Below are 8,415 nucleotides of genomic sequence, written 5' to 3'. Positions count from 1 at the left end.
GTCAGTTTATATTGGATTTTGCAAAGATAGAGTTTTTTTTAACTATCCTTACATGTAAGGGGATGGAGGTGTTGACTTGGGGGAAGAGCATGTTCCTGTTTCATGGAGGAGAAAGCAGTCAATGGTTACTAATCATGAGGGCTGTATATTCCCTCCAGTATCAGAGGCGGTATGCCTCTCAGTACCGGATGCTAGGGAGCACAAACAGGAGGGGGCTGTTGCTCTCATGTCCTGCTTGTGGGCTTCCCAAAGGCAGCTGGTTGGCCACTGTGTGAGCAGAATGCTGGATGAGATAGGCCTTTGATCTGATCCAGCACGGTCACTTTAAAATAGGGCCTTGGGATGAATCTGCTTTTCTCTTCTCTTTTTCTCCCTGCGCTTGTGTACCTTCCAGGTTTTTCCACATCTCTGGTACAATTTTTTGACATTAAAGCTAACAGGTGCAGTTGCATAAAATCACTTCTTTGCTAGTTAGCCTTAAAAAGCTTGCTCCTTTATTTTCATCTTGCAAATCAGTTCGGATGGATGGTTGGATCAGGTCACGCCTCCCAATCTTTACTTGTTTCTGTTTTCTTGTGACGGCTGTTCTAAAGGGCTGCCAGTAGGCTATTGCTTCTGCAGTTAGCACCTCTCATGGGCAACTTGACCCTATTTTTGATGGACACTCTAATCTTGAACAAAGTCACTTGGAAGTTACATTCTTCCTGCATCGGTTGCTTACACCCTCCTGATCTCTGGATGCAGCCTTAGTGGCCCTTGAAGACACAACACGAGTTGTGGCACGGCGTGTCTGCGCTGTAACAAAAGGTTGATTAAGCTGTTTGCTGTGAACTTGATTCCCCCCACCCCCAGTTGGGATGGCTCTGTGTACTGGAGGATTAAAAGCCTTAGAATTTAGACCAATCCTCCTAAATGCAGCTGTCATCTATCAATTGGCTTCTGCCACCCTAGGAAAGCTAACTGGAATGCAAGGTTTGGAGGCAGGAGTAGTACTGCTAACTACTGCTTAAACCTCTGTTATGTTGTTTCTGCATGCTTTGCAGTCCACTTTTTGCTCATCAGTGAGCAAGTGCTTCTGGATCTTTGTAGGGTGCATGAAATCATTTATTTGTTTGTTCATTGCATTTATTACTTTTATATGCTGCCCAATAATGAAAGCTTTTGGGTGGGGGGGGGGTTACAAAGATTAAACCCTTAAAAATAGAATATAAAATAGAATATAAAAGCCATTTACATACAAAAACAACCAACAATTAAAAACCCAGGACTGGTTAAAAGTTTATCATATGTTGTCAAATGCCTGGGAGTAGAGGAAAGTCTTAACCTGGCACTGAAAGCCTGGATGACAATGTTGGTGCTAGGTGGACCACAGAGGGAAATCGGGGGGCCACCACTGAAAAGGCCCTCTCCCTTGTATCTTGGCAGTTATTGTACCAGGTCCTCCCTCCTCTATCCGCAACTCCCCTGTCATTCACTTCCCTCGTTGTTCAAGGCCATGTGACGCCCTTTCTTAAATCTCCCCACTAGGCATCCAGCATAAAGTCCCTCTCCTTTTACTTTCCAAAGCTCACCACAGCCTGGCCCTCATATACCAATAGATCCCTGTCTGCGATGTTTGCCATGGCTGGCATCAGGCATCAGCTTGCTAGGGCACCTGCCGAAGGCCCACAACCATAGATAAGAGCTCCCAGACCTCCTGCTCCTCTTCATTACAACCTGCTTGTTCATCACTCTGGCCCAGACAGCAGTGTTGGTGAGAAGAAGGAGCAGTAGATGCCATTCCTTACTTGCTCACTGGCTCTGTCTGGTAAGCAAGCAGGTGGTGGCAATGATGAAGAGGAGGGGCAGGAGACAGTGACGGTGGGAAGGTAGATTCATTGAGGGAGAGGGGCCCATTGCGAGTGTCTTGCCCAAGGACCTTCTAAAATTTGGAGCTGGTCTTGATCTGTGCTCTTTGAACATGACCAACCTCAGACAGCTGAAGGCCATCTGCTATCTTGAATGGTTTAGCCCCTTCTTCTTTACTACTCCTTATGCTTCCCTCCTGGACCCTTTCTGCAGTGCCATCAAAGTCCTTCCTTCCATGCAGCCTTCTTACCCACAAGCCCTAATCCTCAATTGGACCAAAAGCCAAGTGTGTCTGTGAGAGCATGTTTCTTTGCCACATTAATCCCTTGTGCTGCCCTGGCATCTCTTCTCTCTCCTCCTCACCCCCCCCATCCCCTCTACCAGCTGGTCTAAATTGTAAGCTCTGTGAGGCAGGATCCTGTCTTTGCTTATCTTAATCTGTAAAGCATTCCTGTAAATGGATGTGCCACATAGATACTAGTATGAAGTTACTGTTGCAACAGCCTTGTGAGGTAGGTTGGACTGAGAGCAAGGTCACCCAGTGAGGTTCATGGCTGATTGGGGGTTTGACCCGGGGCTTCCCAGCTCAAACACTACAGCACACTGGCTCCCATGGCTGTCAACACAGCAGACTCATATAACAGTCTTTCAATGTAGTGTGGATTTGATTTAAAAAACAACCAAGCAGCCGCAGGAGGAATGACAGTAGAGGAAGGGCTATGCAGCCTTTTCACAGCCCAGTTTTAGCTCAGGTTTGAGCCCCGCATGCTGGTTTTCCACCAGCGGGAGGGAAGAGGTACTTGTATTCTTCACCCACCCACTCCTTTGTTGAAAAACTTCAAAATAGCCAGAAGAAACAGGCTTAAGCACCAACCTCCCTACCCCTCACTCCACTTCATCCCATCCCTCTGAAGCTGCTTTTCACTGAAAAGAGAAAGAGACAGTTACATGCATATGCCGTGTAGCATCTCATTTGGCCCTTTCTTGATTGACTTTTAATTACCAGTTAAAAACCAAAAAACCCTTCTAACATGTTTGGAAGCGCACAGGATGTTTCAAGAGTTGTCATCCTGGTTGCCCTGTCCTGACTTCATTCTCTGGCTACAGAGAAACTGGTAACCGGCTTAACTTGTGCTGAATCCTGTTTTTCCTGTTCTTCTTTCCACAGTGTATTCATCTCTATACTATTTCTTCCTTTGTCTGTGTGTGTGTGTGAGACAGATGGTGTTGGTTCCTCGTCCCTCTTCTTTACATAGGCATTGTTCTTAACATTCACTCGAGTCATTCTCTTCAGTCGTGCTGTAACTCCATTGCTTTCAAACTTTCTATCATTGGTGAACAGTTTCTGTGCAGATGAACTTGCTAGGGACCTGCAAGTGTCCTCCGTAGAATTCCTGCATCTTTTTATACAAGATTCTGAGGAATATTGTAGGCCAGGGGTGGGCAGAAGGTAGATCTCCAGATGTTTTGAACTTCAACTCCCATAAGCCTCAGCCAGCATGGCCAATGGTCAGGAAAGCTGAGAGCTGAAGTCCAAAACATCTAGTGATCTACCTAGTGTTGGTACACAGCATCCTTGGTCAGCTGTCAGCACCCCGGTGTTGCCTACCCCTAAGTGCCCCCCCACACACACACATTGAGCATCAGCCCACTCACAGCTGGAGTCCGGGGGCTACCCTTTTAACTTCCCACAATGCCTTCAACAAAGCATTCATTGCTGCAGGGCATTATGGGAAAACTTGGATGGTGGATCCCAGCTTCCTCCATCTCCCAGGGGCCACCCAGTGCTCATTAGAGCACTTTGCCAAGCCCCCCCCCCCCCCGAAAACTGGAGCTGGCCCTTCTGTAGGCCAGGGTATGCATGCAATTCATTCAGCATAGCTGGCTAGGTCTTTGGGGCCTCATTAGTTGTGCACATAAGGCTAAGCGGTGATTTATGTTAACCATAGTTTGTTGCTTGAATCATGAATTGGCTTGCAGTTGTGCAAACAAACTGCAGTTTGTTTTCCCTATTTCTGGTCTGTTTCTCCCCCACCCGTTTTGCCATCCTTCAGAGCTGTTTCATTTTCTGGCTGCTCTTGCTGGGCACCTCTGTTTCAGAGTAGATAGCAGTGCAAACAAGCAAAGGATAAGCCACAGTTCTGGGTTCAGACATCAAGACTAGGGATGTCAGAGAAATCTGCAATGGAATCAAATGAGTTCAGATTTTTATGAATCCAACCCATGGATTCCTCAGTGGACCAGCTTTTCCCCAGTTGGGCAGATTCTGCGGACTGCTTTTCTAACTTTCCCAAATTTTGCACAAATTTAGTAATAGAAAAATATGCAAAAATTTTAAAAACAGCTGAAAATGCACATTTCTCAATAGGCTAAAGCATGAGAATGCACATTTTGGCAGATTTCGCAAGTGTGGATTTGCGCAAATTTGTAAAAGCAAAAAAAAAAAAAATCCAGTTTCATTGATGAGCAGACGACAGACCGAAAGGCACCTGACAATCCATGAAACACAGACAGAGCAGATTGTACACAATCTGTACATTCCTAATCAAGACAAACTATGGTTTAAACAAGCCAAACTTCATAAGCCAACTGCAAACCATAGCTTCTGTTTGTGATTTATAGCCGGTTAACCAACCATGGTTTGTTTGCAGGGGTGAGTTCAGACACAACAAGAAGCCAGATTTCAACAAATCACACATTGGCTTAGCGTTATGTGGGAACCAGACCATTGTTTCCCTGGTGTGAACCGAAAGTGCACCTAGAAAACAGTCCGAGAACACACCAAGATCCCCACACTTCCTTCAGCAGTCATAGTGGGCATGCCGTTTATCAAGGAAGCTTGCCTTCCATTTAACAGTTTCCTAATTGGGCAACTCCAGATTAGCTTCCAAGGAGTCCCAAAGGTTCTCTGCTGTAACACATTTTGAAAGCTGCCACACTCACTGGTTCTTGTTCTGTCCTGCTGTTAAAAAGAGCAGGGAACATTTATTTGCTCCACTTTATAGATCACCTTTCTGCCAGAGCTCCCCAGGAGGGTCACAGTTTAAAAGAATGGTAATGTTCTGTCCCTTCATAGATCACTGCCTTGTTGTGGCGAAGGGGCTTGCTTAACTCAGTGAAGCCATAAGCTATGCCATGCAGGGCCACCCAAGACGGACAGGTCATGGTGGAGAGTTCTGACAAAATGTGGTCCACTGGAGAAGGAAATGGCAACCCACTCCAGTATTCTTGCCAAGAAAACCCCATGGAACATATCACAAGGCTAAAAGAGATGACGCCGGAAGATGAGCCCCTCAGGTCGGAAGTTGTCCAATATACTACTGGGGAAGAGCAGAGGGTATTTCCAAGTAGTGCCAGAAAGAGTGAAGCGGCTGGGCCAAAGCCAAAAGGACACTCAGCTGTGGATGTGTCTGGTGGTGAAAAGAAAATCCAATGCTGTAAAGAACAATATTGTTTAGGATCCTGGAATGTCAGATCAATGAATCAAGCTGGAGGTGGTCAAACATGAGATGGCAAGATTGAACATCGACATCTTGGGAATCAGTGAACTAAAATGGACAAGCATGGGCAAATTTAATTCAGGTGACCATCATATCTACTACTGTGGGGAAGAATCCCTTAGAAGAAAAGGAGTAGCACTCATAGTCAACAAAAGGGTGGGAAAAGCAGTACTGGGGTACAATCTCAAAAACGACAGAATGATCTCAGTACAAATCCAAGGTAAACCATTCAACATCACAGTAATTCAAGTCTATGCCCCAACCACTGAGGCCGAAGAAGCTGAGGTTGATGGGTTCTATGAAGACCTACAACACCTTCTAGAACTAACACCAAAAAAAGATGCCCTCTTCATCATAGGGGATTGGAATGCTAAAGTAGGAAGTCAAGAAATCACCGGGATAACAGGCAAGCATGGCCTTGGTGTACAAAATGAAGCAGGACAAAGGCTCATAGAGTTTTGCCAAGGGCACTGATCATAGTAAACACTCTTTTCCAACAGCACAAGAGGCGAGTCTACACATGGACATCACCAGATGGTTAATATCGAAATCAGATTGATTATGTCTTTTGCAGCCAAAGATGGAGAAGCTCCATACAGTCAGTAAAAACAAGACCTGGAGCTGACTGTGGCTCAGATCATGAGCTGCTTCTTGCAAAATTTTGGCTGAAATTGAAGAACGTAGGGAAAACCACTAAACCATTCAGGTATGACCTAAATCATATCCCTTATGAATATACAGTGGAGGTGAGGAATAGATTTCAGGGATTAGACCTGATAGACAGAGTGCCTGAGGAACTATGGACAGAGGTCCGTAACATTGTTCAGGAGGCAGCAACTCAATCCATCCCAAAGACAAAGAAATGCAAGAAAGCCAAGTGGCTGTCTGATGAGGCTTTACAAGTAGCTGAGGAAAGAAGGGAAGCGAAAAGCAAGGGAGAAAGGGGAAGATATACCCAACTGAATGCAGAGTTCCAGAGAATAGCAAGGAGAGACAAGAAGGCCTTCTTAAATGAACAATGCAAAGAAATAGAAGAAAACAATAGAATGGGCAAGACTAGAGATCTCTTCAAGAAAATCGGAGATATCAAGGGAACGTTTTATGCAAAGACGGGCATGATAAAGGACAAAGAAGGCAGGGACCTAACAGAAGCAGATGAGATTAAGAAGAGGTGGAAAGAATACACAGAAGAACTGTACAGGAAAGATCTTAATGTCCCTGATAGCCATGATAGTGCGGTCACTGAACTTGAGCCGGACATCCTAGAGAGCAAAGTCAAGTGGACCTTAGGAAGCATTACTAACAACAAAGTTAGTGGAGATGACAGTCTTCCAGCTGAGCTATTTAAAATCCTAAAAGATGATGGTGTTAAAAGTGCTGCACTCAATATGCCAACAAATTTGGAACACTCAACAGTGGCCACAAGACTGGAAAAGGTCAGTTTACATTCCAATTCCAAAGAAGGGCAACGCCAAAGAGTGTTAAAACTACCGTACAATTGCGCTCATTTCACATGCCAACAGGGTGATGCTCAAAATCCTACAAGCTAGGCTTCAGCAGCATGTAAACCGAGAACTACCGGAAGTACAAGCTGGGTTTCGAAGAGGCAGAGGAACTACAGATCAAATGGCCAACATTCGCTGGATCATGGAGAAAGCAAGAGAATTCCAGAAAAATGTCTATTTCTGCTTCATTGACTATGCTAAAGCCTTTGATTGTGTGGATCACAACAAACTGTGGTAAATTCTTAAAGAGATGGGAGTACCAGACCACCTTACCTGTCTCCTGAGAAACCTGTACGAGGGACAAAAAGCAACAGTAAGAACCGGACATGGAACAACCGATTGGTTCAAAATTGGGAAAGGAGTACGATAAGGCTGTATATTGTCGCCCTGCTTATTTAATTTATATGCAGAGTACATCATGAGAAACGCCGGGTTGGATGAATCACAGGTCAGAATTAAGATTGCCAGGAGAATTATCAACAACTTCAGATAGGCAGACGATACCACCCTAATGGCAGAAAGCGAAGAGGATCTAAAGAGCCTCTTGTTGAAGGTGAAAGTGGAGAGTGCAAAAGCTGGTTTGAAACTCAACATTAAAAAAAACTAAAATCATGGCATCTGGCCCCATCACTTCCTGGCATATAGAAGGAAATCAACCCTGAGTGCTCATTGGAAGGACAGATACTGAAGCTGAAGCTAAAATATTTTGGCCACCTAATGCGAAGAGAAAAGTCACTGGAAAAGACCCTGATGCTGGGAAAGATTGAAGGCAAAAGGAGAAGGGGACGGCAGAGGATGAGGTGGCTAGACAGCATCACGGATGCAATGAATATGAACTTGAGCACATTCCGGGAGGGAGCGGCGTGCTATGGTCCATGGGGTCACGAAGAGTCGGACACGACTTAACGACTGAACAACAATAACGTTCTAGCAGACATGGTACAAAGGAATGGTGAAGGAGTAGGAGAATCAGGCAAATTCAGGAACCAGGGCTGCTGGAGCAGACGGTTCCAGAACGGGAGGAACCAAATAACCATTGGTCGCAGCCATGCCAATGGAAGATGTGTTACCATCTCAGTTCTCCCTGTTCTGCAACCAGGTGGGATAGAAAAGTTCACATGTGTACTGAGGAGCAATTCCCACTTGGATTAAGATTGAAGATTTAGATGCCATCCCGGTGCAACTGATGCTTCCTGACAATACAGAATGTTCCGTTTTTCTCATTGGATGGTGCAGCAACTATGCACCTTAATGCAGGGGTAGGTTGCCCTGGTGCCCTCCATTTCTTTTGGATGACAGTTCCCATAAGCCCCAGCCACCATGGCCAATGGTCAGGGATTATGGGAGTTTTAGTCCAAACCATCTGGAGGGCACCAGGTTGCCTACCCCATGGCCATCTCATTTTGGTTTGTTTGGGGACTGGGCAGGGCTAGATGTGCAGTTCTTTGGATCCAAGCCCTGCTCTCTCTTCACCCCTTCCACCCCACCAAGTAGCTTGAGTTCTTATTTATCTGGGCCCACATGCCTTCCAAGCTCCTTTTGTACACCTGCTCTGTGGTCTA

At 45.5% G+C, this 8,415-nt stretch overlaps 1 protein-coding gene across 6 annotated transcripts in view; it reads left to right on the top strand.

Moving 5' to 3' along the window:
- Positions 1-8,415, top strand: part of ZFAND6 (zinc finger AN1-type containing 6) — an 81,001-nt gene that overhangs the window by 36,203 nt on the left and 36,383 nt on the right. The gene's annotated exons all lie outside the window — the stretch shown is intronic.

Source organism: Heloderma suspectum, chromosome 11, assembly GCF_057233095.1.
Source record: "Heloderma suspectum isolate Gila_16-S chromosome 11, 16-S_ref, whole genome shotgun sequence".
Classification (NCBI taxonomy): Eukaryota; Metazoa; Chordata; class Lepidosauria; order Squamata; family Helodermatidae; genus Heloderma; species Heloderma suspectum.
This window is presented reverse-complemented; position numbering and strand designations above follow the sequence as displayed.